Raw genomic sequence first — 10,128 nt, forward strand, 5'->3', positions numbered from 1 at the left:
AAAATGCTTATTTTTCTGCCGTGTTAAACACACACTTTAATCAAATAAAGAGTGGGATACTTCTGCACTTCAGAGGTTCATTTTGGAAATTGCAGCTACTAATCTACACCAAGTGAACCTGTTTTCAGACTACCCAAAAAAGTGTGAAGTGCAAAATAGAGCAACATTGTTTTCATTTGCACATATTTCCCATGCTCAATCATAAGAATTTAATCCTAAGACCTTTCTTTTATTCATTTTCTTTCAAATACACTGTTAAATTGAGCTACTTTGTTGCTACCTGTTGTGATGTACTGTACTGACACATAAAGTTTAATATGGAGACGAGATTTTAATAGATTGAAATAAAATTAATCCTTAACTAATGGACCCTTTCACTGTAGGGTTTATTTCAGCTACTCTGGGACAGAATTGAGTTTTATATATACATTGGCACCTTAATGTGTGATGCAACTAACACACATTGAAAGATCATTGGCCATTTAAGTTACAGTTTGTGTTTCCATATACAATATATGTGCTTGTACCCATGTGAGTGTGATTATTGATCAGATAGAAGGGGAGTGCTACTTAATCAGACTAGCCGTCTCAATAGGCTCCCCCAATTAGGACACACGAAATCTCAAATACATATGAGCTTTCTGGGAGAGTGAAAATGCACTTTCACACATATAGTGCAGAAATTTGGGGATGGATGGGATTTTGGCGAAGTCATCATCAATCAGCGCACAGATGCAGAGAAGTTCTCGTTGTGCACAAGATTGTTTATATACATTGTGTATTTATGCTTCTGTGCATGCGCGTGTGTGGGTGTGTAGGGGTTCGTACTTGCGCGAGCACGCCTGCTGTGTCGCTCTCCATCACTTTCAAGTGGGCAGAGAGTAATCAGTGTTCACAACAGGACCCTGCTCTGTCTCTCCCTCCCTTTCCTTTATCTCATCTAAATTTTTCTCCTCCTCCTTGCTCCCCACTTCACGGAGCAGCAAGGTGTTTGTTAAATTGGCTCGTTCAAGTAAAGAGTGGAGGGCTGAAAAAAAAAACAAAACCAGAGAGTGGGTGGCTCTGCACCATATTGCAAAATCCACTGTTAGTTTAATTATTTATCCATTTAGCAAGTAGGAGCTAAACTGTGAGAGTGTTAAAGTGATAAAATCACTTGTTGAGAACACTTTTGAGGATGGTTTCATTGCTTGGTTTATGCCCCTTATCTCCTGAAAGAGGATTTTAATACAGCAGCATGTAATTATTATGCTCCAAATTTGTGGCACCAATTTGGGTGAGCCACTTCAGTCAGCACCGACTTTGGGGTGAGGCTGAGGAAAAGCCTCGACCTTAGCGCCATCAAACCCATTTTGGATAAACCGGAACATCGATGACAAGCCACGTGTCAGCACTCAAAAGCAGCAGCAGCACTTTCTTGCAGCCAGGCTCATAAATCTTGTGAAAAGCCTTCCCGAAAGTGGTGTAATAACAGATTAATGACTATAAAATTTTCAAATATAGAGCCGGTATCCATGTGTCGACACGCTTCTGTCATGCACTGCACCTCAAAAGTACCCCTAAATACACAAACAAATGTCTTTGTACTTCTCAAAATTATGTAAATAATTATATTAAGTGACTGACAGAGCCACTTATAACAGTTGATAACCACCTGACTGCAAACTACATATAATCTTACCTAAACAATTTTATCTTTGTTGGCACAAATAGCTGAGATTTGTTTCGAGTAAAGCGCAGGGTGTAAAATAGTTTATACCCTCTGCCGGATAAGTTATGCCTGTGTTGGCAGTGTGAGCAGGCTGCAAATCTAGGTAGCTTCTTTTGTTTGTTGATGTGGTTTAAAACACAAAATCAAACACAGTCCTACCCCAAATAAAATGAGTGAGGAGTCTTATCGAAGATTTGGGGGTTTTTGTTGTTTTTTGTTCTGTGTAACTGCCGTCTGCCGTTTTTAAAAAAAACATGATCACTTCATCTATTTTTCCCCCTCTGTTTGTCTTACCATGTTGGATATGTAGCCCTTGTATCTACAACTTAAAAACTGAATCCTCCAGGCATTTTAAAAGGACAACTAGGAAATAGATGAAAAGCCCGGAATACCCATTAAATTAAATTAAATTAATTTCTTTATCATCCCCCTCCTTCTACCCTCTGCTCTTCTGTCCCTCGCCTCTTTTCTTCCTCTTGTTCACACCAGAGTTTGTGTCATTTTGTGTGTTCCCTCCTTTCTTTAAGCCCAGACTTTTCCCAGAGGCCATTGCAATCTTGGGCTGCTGCCTCTTTTCAAACTCTGTGTGTGTGTGTGTGTGTGTGTGTGTGTGTGTGTGTGTGTGTGTGTGTGTGTGTGTGTGTGTGTGTGTGTGTGTGTAGCCTGCAGGACACCACAGTACCGTAATCAGAGCAGAGACACACAATGAGAAAAAGGGGGACAGAGACAAGGAGTTGGTGTCATTATCTTATTATAATTTTAGCTCTGAAACTACTAGTGGCTATTCAGCCGCTGACTATCCAGCGCACAGCACTTCCAGACACACACGCCAAGCTACAGCAATGAATAACACTGATCGTATCGCTAATGTTTCTTGAAATGACATTCATCTGGATGTTTTTTGACTGCAAACTACAAAATGAAGCATTACTGTGGGCTAATCACACCTCTCCACAGTAACAATCTTCCACATAATGTCTTGAAACACCACAGAAACTACACAAGAGCATCTAGAAAACCTCAACAAAGACCTCAAAGCACTGACCTAAGTTTCAAATCCAGAGATGCCAATCTAATTGAGAATCCTAATTGATATAGGATCCCAACTCCTGCAAACCAAAAGAGTCAAATAGTCTGACAGCATAACAGGACAGATGTCTCGTGGCCATGCCCCAAAGAATCACAGCTATTATTAAGCAGATGGGTTTTATGTTATGCCAATTAAAAACAAGCACAATCAAGTAAGGACATAAATATGTTCTCATCAGCACAGACTGGCAGACTGTGCTGATGATGGTAGAATTAAAAAGTATTCATGATAGAATTAATTTGCAGTGTCCTGGCCCAGTTATACATCACGCTCCAGTGGTCCTCGACCTCTGGTCTGCTCCCTTGAGTTTGGCTTCACAATACCTGAAAAGGTTACTTGCTGTGGAAATGGTAAATGTCAGGCGTTTGCCGGCTAGTATTGCTGGAAAAAACCAACAAAAACAAAAAACTGTCCCTGCTCTGATGACGCATGTTTGTTGTAATTAATGTCCGACCAATTTTTAATATTAACTTCATTTCTTATTTCGTGGTGCAAATGAAGCTGCGCTCAAGGACAAGGGCGAGCTGCAATGTTAGCCTTTCCTTTGCTAGAGTTACCAAAGGCAGATGGAGCTAGATGCATTAAAAAAATTAAACACGGCACTCTATTTTGTGCATTTGTTATATTTTAATATTAAAAACTGAATGAAAAATTAACCAAGAACATCGAAGGGTTCAGCTGTTTCTCCAGAGAAGTGTATTTTAAAATATCTGCCAGCCATAGGCAAAACCTGAAGGATGACTGGAAAAAAACACACCAAAGCATTGTTTAAGTTAAACTTGTACTAAGCAATCTTAAGAAACATATTAGACAGCCAATGGACAGAGACATGTGCCAAACTGTAGGTAATCCATGTGGGTGGCAATTAGTTAATCAGGCGATATGAGCAGTGAATCTCCCTCAACTCTGTGAGTAAAACAGTACCTGAATCCCAAAGTACAGTTTGTGCCAGTGGTGGTGGCTTATAAACCCAGGCAGCAGGAACTAATGGCCAGCAAAAATGATGTGACCTTGTGTTGCTCCTGTGGATGGTATATGGGATTAGTGTAGCTGTGTGCTTGATGCTGTATTTCAGTATTGTCAGTTCTGTAGAAGCTCTACTGATGCTGCATGCAATTTTTCCCTGTGTAATTTTCTACTATGACCTAATACCTATCATGACGCACAATGCCTTCAATTGCATATAAAAAATACACTCACCAGCCACTATTTAGGTACACCATTTCAACTGTTCATTAACACGAATAACTAATAAGCCATTCGCAGCAGATCCTGGCATGTAGAAATTGTCACGATGACCTGCTGAGGTTCAAATTGGGCAGAAAGGGGGTTTAAGTGATTTTGAATGTTGGTTGTTGAAGTCAGAGGACAGCAGCTGCATTTCTCTGAGGTACATATGAAGCAACTGACAAAACAACACCAATAATCACTCGTTACAACCAAGGTAGCCAGAAGAGTATTGTTGAATGGGCAATCAAAACCCTAACCTTTAATTAGATGGCCTATAGCAGCAGAAGACCACACCAGCTGCTACTCCTCTCAGGTCAAACCAGGAAACTAAAGGTACAGTTCATAAAAGCTCAGTAAAGTTGGAAGAACGCTGAATGGTCTTTTAAGTCTAAATTTCTGCTGAAACATTCAGCTACCACGGTCAGAATTTGGCATGAATAACATTACAGCATGGATCATGCTCAAATCATCTCAAACTTATTTCTTGAACATGACAGTGAGTTCACTGCACTCAAATGGCCTCCGCAGTCACTAGATCTCAATCCAACAGAGCACGTTTGGGATGTGGTGGAACGGGGGATTCACATCACGGATGAGCAGCTGACAAATCTGCAGCAACTGTGTTACGTTATCATGTCAAAATAGACCAAAATCTCTGAATAACTTTTCCAGTACATTATCGAATATATGACATGAAGAACTAATGACATTCTGAGGTCAAAGGGAGTACAACCCAGCACGAATATTGTCAGGGTCCTGGGTCTGTGCGACCCAGGGTCCGTGAGCAATTATGGACATGTGTGTTTTTGGTGTACTGTCCCTCGTTCTCCCTGCTTGCAGGTATATGTGTGTTTATGTGTGTGTTTCTGAGAGCACCTGTTTACAGGCACCTTCAGGCCTGGTGGGTGTGGCCACACCCGAAGACCATCACACACCTGTAGCTGATCAAGCTTCGTCGGAGGAGCTACTTGAGAGTGTGGTTGAGCTCTCTCAGACGCTGGATCATTGCGTGACTTCACGTTAGTCTCTCGGCCAGTCAGTACGGTTAGTCTGCCGCATTGTGTGTGTCTTACGGCTGCCTCTTTGTTTTTTCCCCAGGAGAAGCGTGAAGACGAGAGGGCAGCGAGCACGGGGTGCTCAGACACTGAGGAGCGAAGACAAGGAACACTAGCACTAGGAAGAGGACACGTCACGGGAGTCGGGAACGCACTGAGGATTTATTGTTATTGTCCGCGCCTGGGTCCTCCTTTTCCTCACATCCCCACGGTTGTCAACCGTGACATATATATGTTATATGTGTTGTTAAATCAGTCCATTACGTCTCCATTACTTTTTAGCATAGCTGTAAAATGCTTGTTATAAATAATAAAATAAATCCAAACAGAAAAAAAACCTTCAACATTTGGATCTGTCATGATCTGTATAACAAAGTGTGAAAGTTGAAGATGCCTCTGAGCCCTGGAGAGGAAATGACCTATTTTGAGTGTTTCTTAATCCTGCGTGAATGTGTATAACGTGACTTTGTTTGCATAAACACTATAATCTAATTATCATACACTAATCTAATTATAGACCTTACTTTGATTCTAAGAGTAATTTGATTAAGCTGTTTACATGCACAGCAGAGGAAGATTTATCTTAATATCTTATCTTGACTGAATTACTTTTCCCTTGTCAACTTTCAGAAATTCACAAACTGCTCTCACAAAATGGCAAATGTATGTCTCATTAGCTGGCTTTTTCTCCAGCTACTATATAAGAGTCCTGCAGTTTGTCCCGATTTTGAGACACTATGAAAAAAAACGACAGCAACTCTAAAAATTAATGCCTCCATATAGTCTGCACACTGCACAGATTGGCAGAACTCAGATGGACAGATTTAGTCGGCGTATGGTGTTTACGTCTCTGAATAATCTTCCTATAAGGAAATTAATTTCACAGCTCCACACACATTTTAATCCCACGGTGAACCTGCTGCACATGACCCAAGTCAAAGAAACCAGCGACTCTTGTTTTGCTAGCCTTAGTTAAATTGCACTACTCTCATGATCATATTTGGCTTTATATACAGGCAGCAACTGTCATATGAATTTAGTTTTTACACGTCTTCCTCCGTCTGTCCTTTTCTGTCTCTCTCAGCCCCGCTTGGTGTCCATCTCTTTCTGACTACAACCTCTTTCCTCCCCCATGAGCCCCTCTGATGGCTTTATCTTCCTGTGTCTCCCCCTCCATTCCTCTTATTCTTCTTTCCACCTCTCTTCTCCTGTCAACTCTCATCTCCCCACTCCTTGTCCCTGATTCTGCACCTATGCTTTTGTCTCCTCTCTACCTCACCTTCTTACCTTTCATCTCCACTCCTTCTCTCCTGGCTCTTCATGTCACCCCAATTGCCCTTTTTGACTCCTCTTTTCTACCAATTCGTCTCTTGTCTCCTGTCTCTTTTCCTTTCTTGTCTTCTTCTACGTGACCTGACACCGCCTCACTAAAACACCATGACAAGTCCCTCACTCTACTCCGTTTTTTGTTTTTTTTTTGCATCTCCTCTATTCTTCTTCTGTGCGGGTCCAACAAATAAGACGGTGTTTTCCCAAAAGATTTCGGTAATTTGTTTCAAAGCCCATCAAAGGTGTGGGTTAATAATGGAGTGAATTTGCCTTGACATGCCTAGACAATAGCCTTGTAGACCTAAATTATGCTTTGGGCCACCAGAAATTGGATTTAAAAATTGATGCCCTCAGAGGAAGAGTGTGAAGGTCACTACTGTAAACTATAAGCCCTGTTGCAAATAGATTCAGTGGAAAATAGTCTACATTATGAACTTATTTACCAGCTCTCCAAGAGAGTGATTTTGGTGCATGAATTTGGATGATAATGGACTCTTTAAAATAAGTTGCTGATGTGATTTCAGATCATTTTGGGCAAGAAAAAAACCCCCAAACAAATATGGAGATGCACCAATCCAGGGCTGAATTATTATTATTATTTTTTTTACTTTTTTTGTTGTTATTTTTTTTCACGTTACAAATGCATCTTGGTTTTCTGAGTCATAGTCATTACAGACAGCACGGGGCTAATCTGAAATACTGAACTCTGTCAACACAGGCTTGTGGAATTTGATTCAAACACCTGGAACCAGACTAGCATGGCTCCCTGTTCGTCTGTATTGATATGCTTGTGTGTTCCTGTATCTTTAGATACATATTTGGAAAGATCTGATATGTGTGTTTGTTTGCTGAGTGTGTGAGAAAAACAGAGAAGGTGTGTGTTTGTGTTCAAGGTCACTGTTCCATTTCCGATTCGGGATGCTGCCGCTATCCCAGCATCCTCTCTGCCAGGAGCATTGATTAGCACTCGGCAAGCATAACATCACTCACACACTCATACACATTCTCACAGAGCTTCTTTTTCTATATTTCAAACGAATGCTAATGCTATGAGAACAGCAGACCCCTCCTGTAACATGTGATGTGCTACGACGACTACGAACAGACAGAACGACATAGCTGAGCCATGTAGAAGAACAGAGCAATTTCATCACTGTACATTATGAGTAAATTTTGACTGATGATGTGGGAGAAACGTGATTCATATCTCTGTGACTAACCTGGACTTGTTCCAGTCACACAGTGCTTAGCTGTTACTCTCCATTAAATCAAACATTGTCAGCAGGTTGGCCCTATTTGCCAGAGTAAAGCCTGTAAAAGCTATTTCTGTTATATTAAAAAAATGTCATCACAGGCAACAATGAAGCATAACAAGCACGTTATAAACTCCTGGGTTATGGTGTGTGGATCTTGGATGTATATGGTTTTTAATGGCTTTTGTTATCAGCGAGCAAAGCTGATGCCGCCCTTGTTGATCTAACTATGCAAAGTTAAAAATTTATAATATGCAACTATTAACTATTAAAATATGCAACAACGACATGTATAACTTCAAATGCTATAAAGAAAAAATGAACTGTATTCCAATATAGGCAAAACAAGCGACTAATGAGAACAAGAACAAGAAAACAATGTTTACTTTGGTGATTTTCACCTAACACCCCTATAATCTAGTGGGCACATCATGCACTTCTGAGATGCTCTGACTTTACAGACAATCACTAAGGTCTGTTTTTGCAGTTGTGAAGTTCAATGCATACTGCCCCATTAAACGTGTTGCTGTTTCAGATGTGATCATAGGGCACAGAGTACCGTTACATCGGGTTATGAGGGCTGATTGCAAACTGAAGTTTGTTTTTTAATGCCGTAGTGTTAGCTGTTCAAAAACAAGCACACACTGAAATGAAAGCTTCTATAACAGAAAGTATTGTGAATTTGCATAGCGATGTGGAGCAGCTGTTTTTTGTACATCTGTATACTGTGTGTGTGAATTGCAAAATGAATATTAGGCATATTGTATAATGGCTGTGTGAGAATATCTGTATCATACTGTGGTGTCAGAGCACAATTAACTGTCTGTTAAATCAACCTGCCTGCAGTGATATGACGCCAAGCACTTGGCAACAGGGTTTCGACTCCATCTCGAAGCTGACAAAAATTAAGTTTTAGTGGCCCTAAAAAGTGTTTCTAGACAAGCAGGGAATTGATAAATGACAGAGTTTGAATAGCCGAGTCCACCATTACCATGGATTTTGTGACGAGCTGTCAAGTAGGTGTACCTAAGTGCACTAAACAGTGTGCCATTTTCTGTAGTCAGGTAGACAGATATGAAAGAATGGAGTGACAGAAAGAGAGAGACCGAGAGAGAAAGAAGAAGCAAGGCAGAGAGAGAGAAAGAGATCCTTCTATTTAAGATGCTCTACTTGGTTTCAAGGGCAACTGACTCTGAAACAACAAAAAATAATAAGTGTGTGCTTGTGTGTATGAGTGTGTAGTGTTAGGCTAGGATTACAGGCATTTAGTTTGCAGTGATATACTTCTCTCATAGGCACAAGCAAACCTCTCTGCATACTGATTAGACACAAGTGTCTGAAAAGGAGAGGGTCTCGGTGGATGTGCACGTTTGCGAATGCGTGTGAGAAGTGACAGTGTGTATAAACATGGATGTAGGCTGTAACTGAGTACGGCGGTGTGAGTGTGAAAATGCTGCTGATAGCCCCAAAGCAACTGATAAACACATAGCAAATTATTCCAAGCGCTCACTATTACTGGAAAATTAGCCATTAGCTTTCTGTTCTAATTGCAATGAAAAATAGCATTTTAGCTATTAGCTTCTTGCCTAAATTGTCTATGGAAATTAGTATATTAGTACTTGGTGTTGTGAGTCAATTTTTGAGGAAATCAGGTATCAAGTGCTGGCATTTACAAGAACTATCATGCAGCAAAAGAGTCAATAGCTTACATTTTGCCACTGCTAATGATGTCATTTAAACTGAACTACGCCTTTGCTTGTACATGCCAAATGTTTATTTAATAACTTCTAGAGAAAAAGTAGCACCTATCAAGCCAACTTTGATGATAATTTTTTACCAGTTTAGGGATGCAAAAACACCTACACTGTTACTGATATCTGTTAGATACCCAAATATCGTTTGAACCTATTTTAAAAGCACACTCCCTTTGATGTCAAATCAGCTGGTTGTTTATTTTGCCCACAGTAAATAATAAGGATCTCATCTCTGGAAAGTCCCGGGACACTTCCAAGTCCCGGGACTTTCCAGGGACACTCTGATTAGTTAAGACACCTTCCAATGTATCTGTAACTTGGCTTCTGGATATTTACCCGTCTTAAATTGTTTCATCATAGAACTGTGTTATGGGTTGTACAGACGTGACATTAATGACACAAATGAGAAATGTGCACATAGAAACACAATTTTATACAATCCTAGAAAATAGGACACGTCTATTTGTAACAGCTCCAAGAGCCAATTACATATAATAGGTCAGCTCTTAAAGGGACTGCAACCTTTTTTCAACACGGGTATATATATATATATTAGGGGTGCAACAATACTCGTATCGATATTGAACCGTTCGATACAGTGCTTTCGGTTCGGTACGCATATGTCGAACAATGCAAAATTTTTAATTTATTTTATGAACTTTTCTTCTGACGATGCTGTCTGTGTTGAGAGCTCAGTGGATCTGCG

The 10,128-nt window shown here is 40.3% G+C and overlaps 1 protein-coding gene across 1 annotated transcript in view; it reads right to left on the reverse strand.

Annotated features, from left to right (window-relative positions):
- Positions 1-10,128, reverse strand: part of LOC102193066 (CUB and sushi domain-containing protein 3-like) — a 387,453-nt gene that overhangs the window by 151,070 nt on the left and 226,255 nt on the right. The window lies entirely within an intron of this gene.

This window comes from Pundamilia nyererei, unplaced genomic scaffold (assembly GCF_000239375.1).
Source record: "Pundamilia nyererei isolate P.nyererei 1_Seehausen unplaced genomic scaffold, PunNye1.0 scaffold00028, whole genome shotgun sequence".
In the NCBI taxonomy this organism is placed as follows: domain Eukaryota; kingdom Metazoa; phylum Chordata; class Actinopteri; order Cichliformes; family Cichlidae; genus Pundamilia; species Pundamilia nyererei.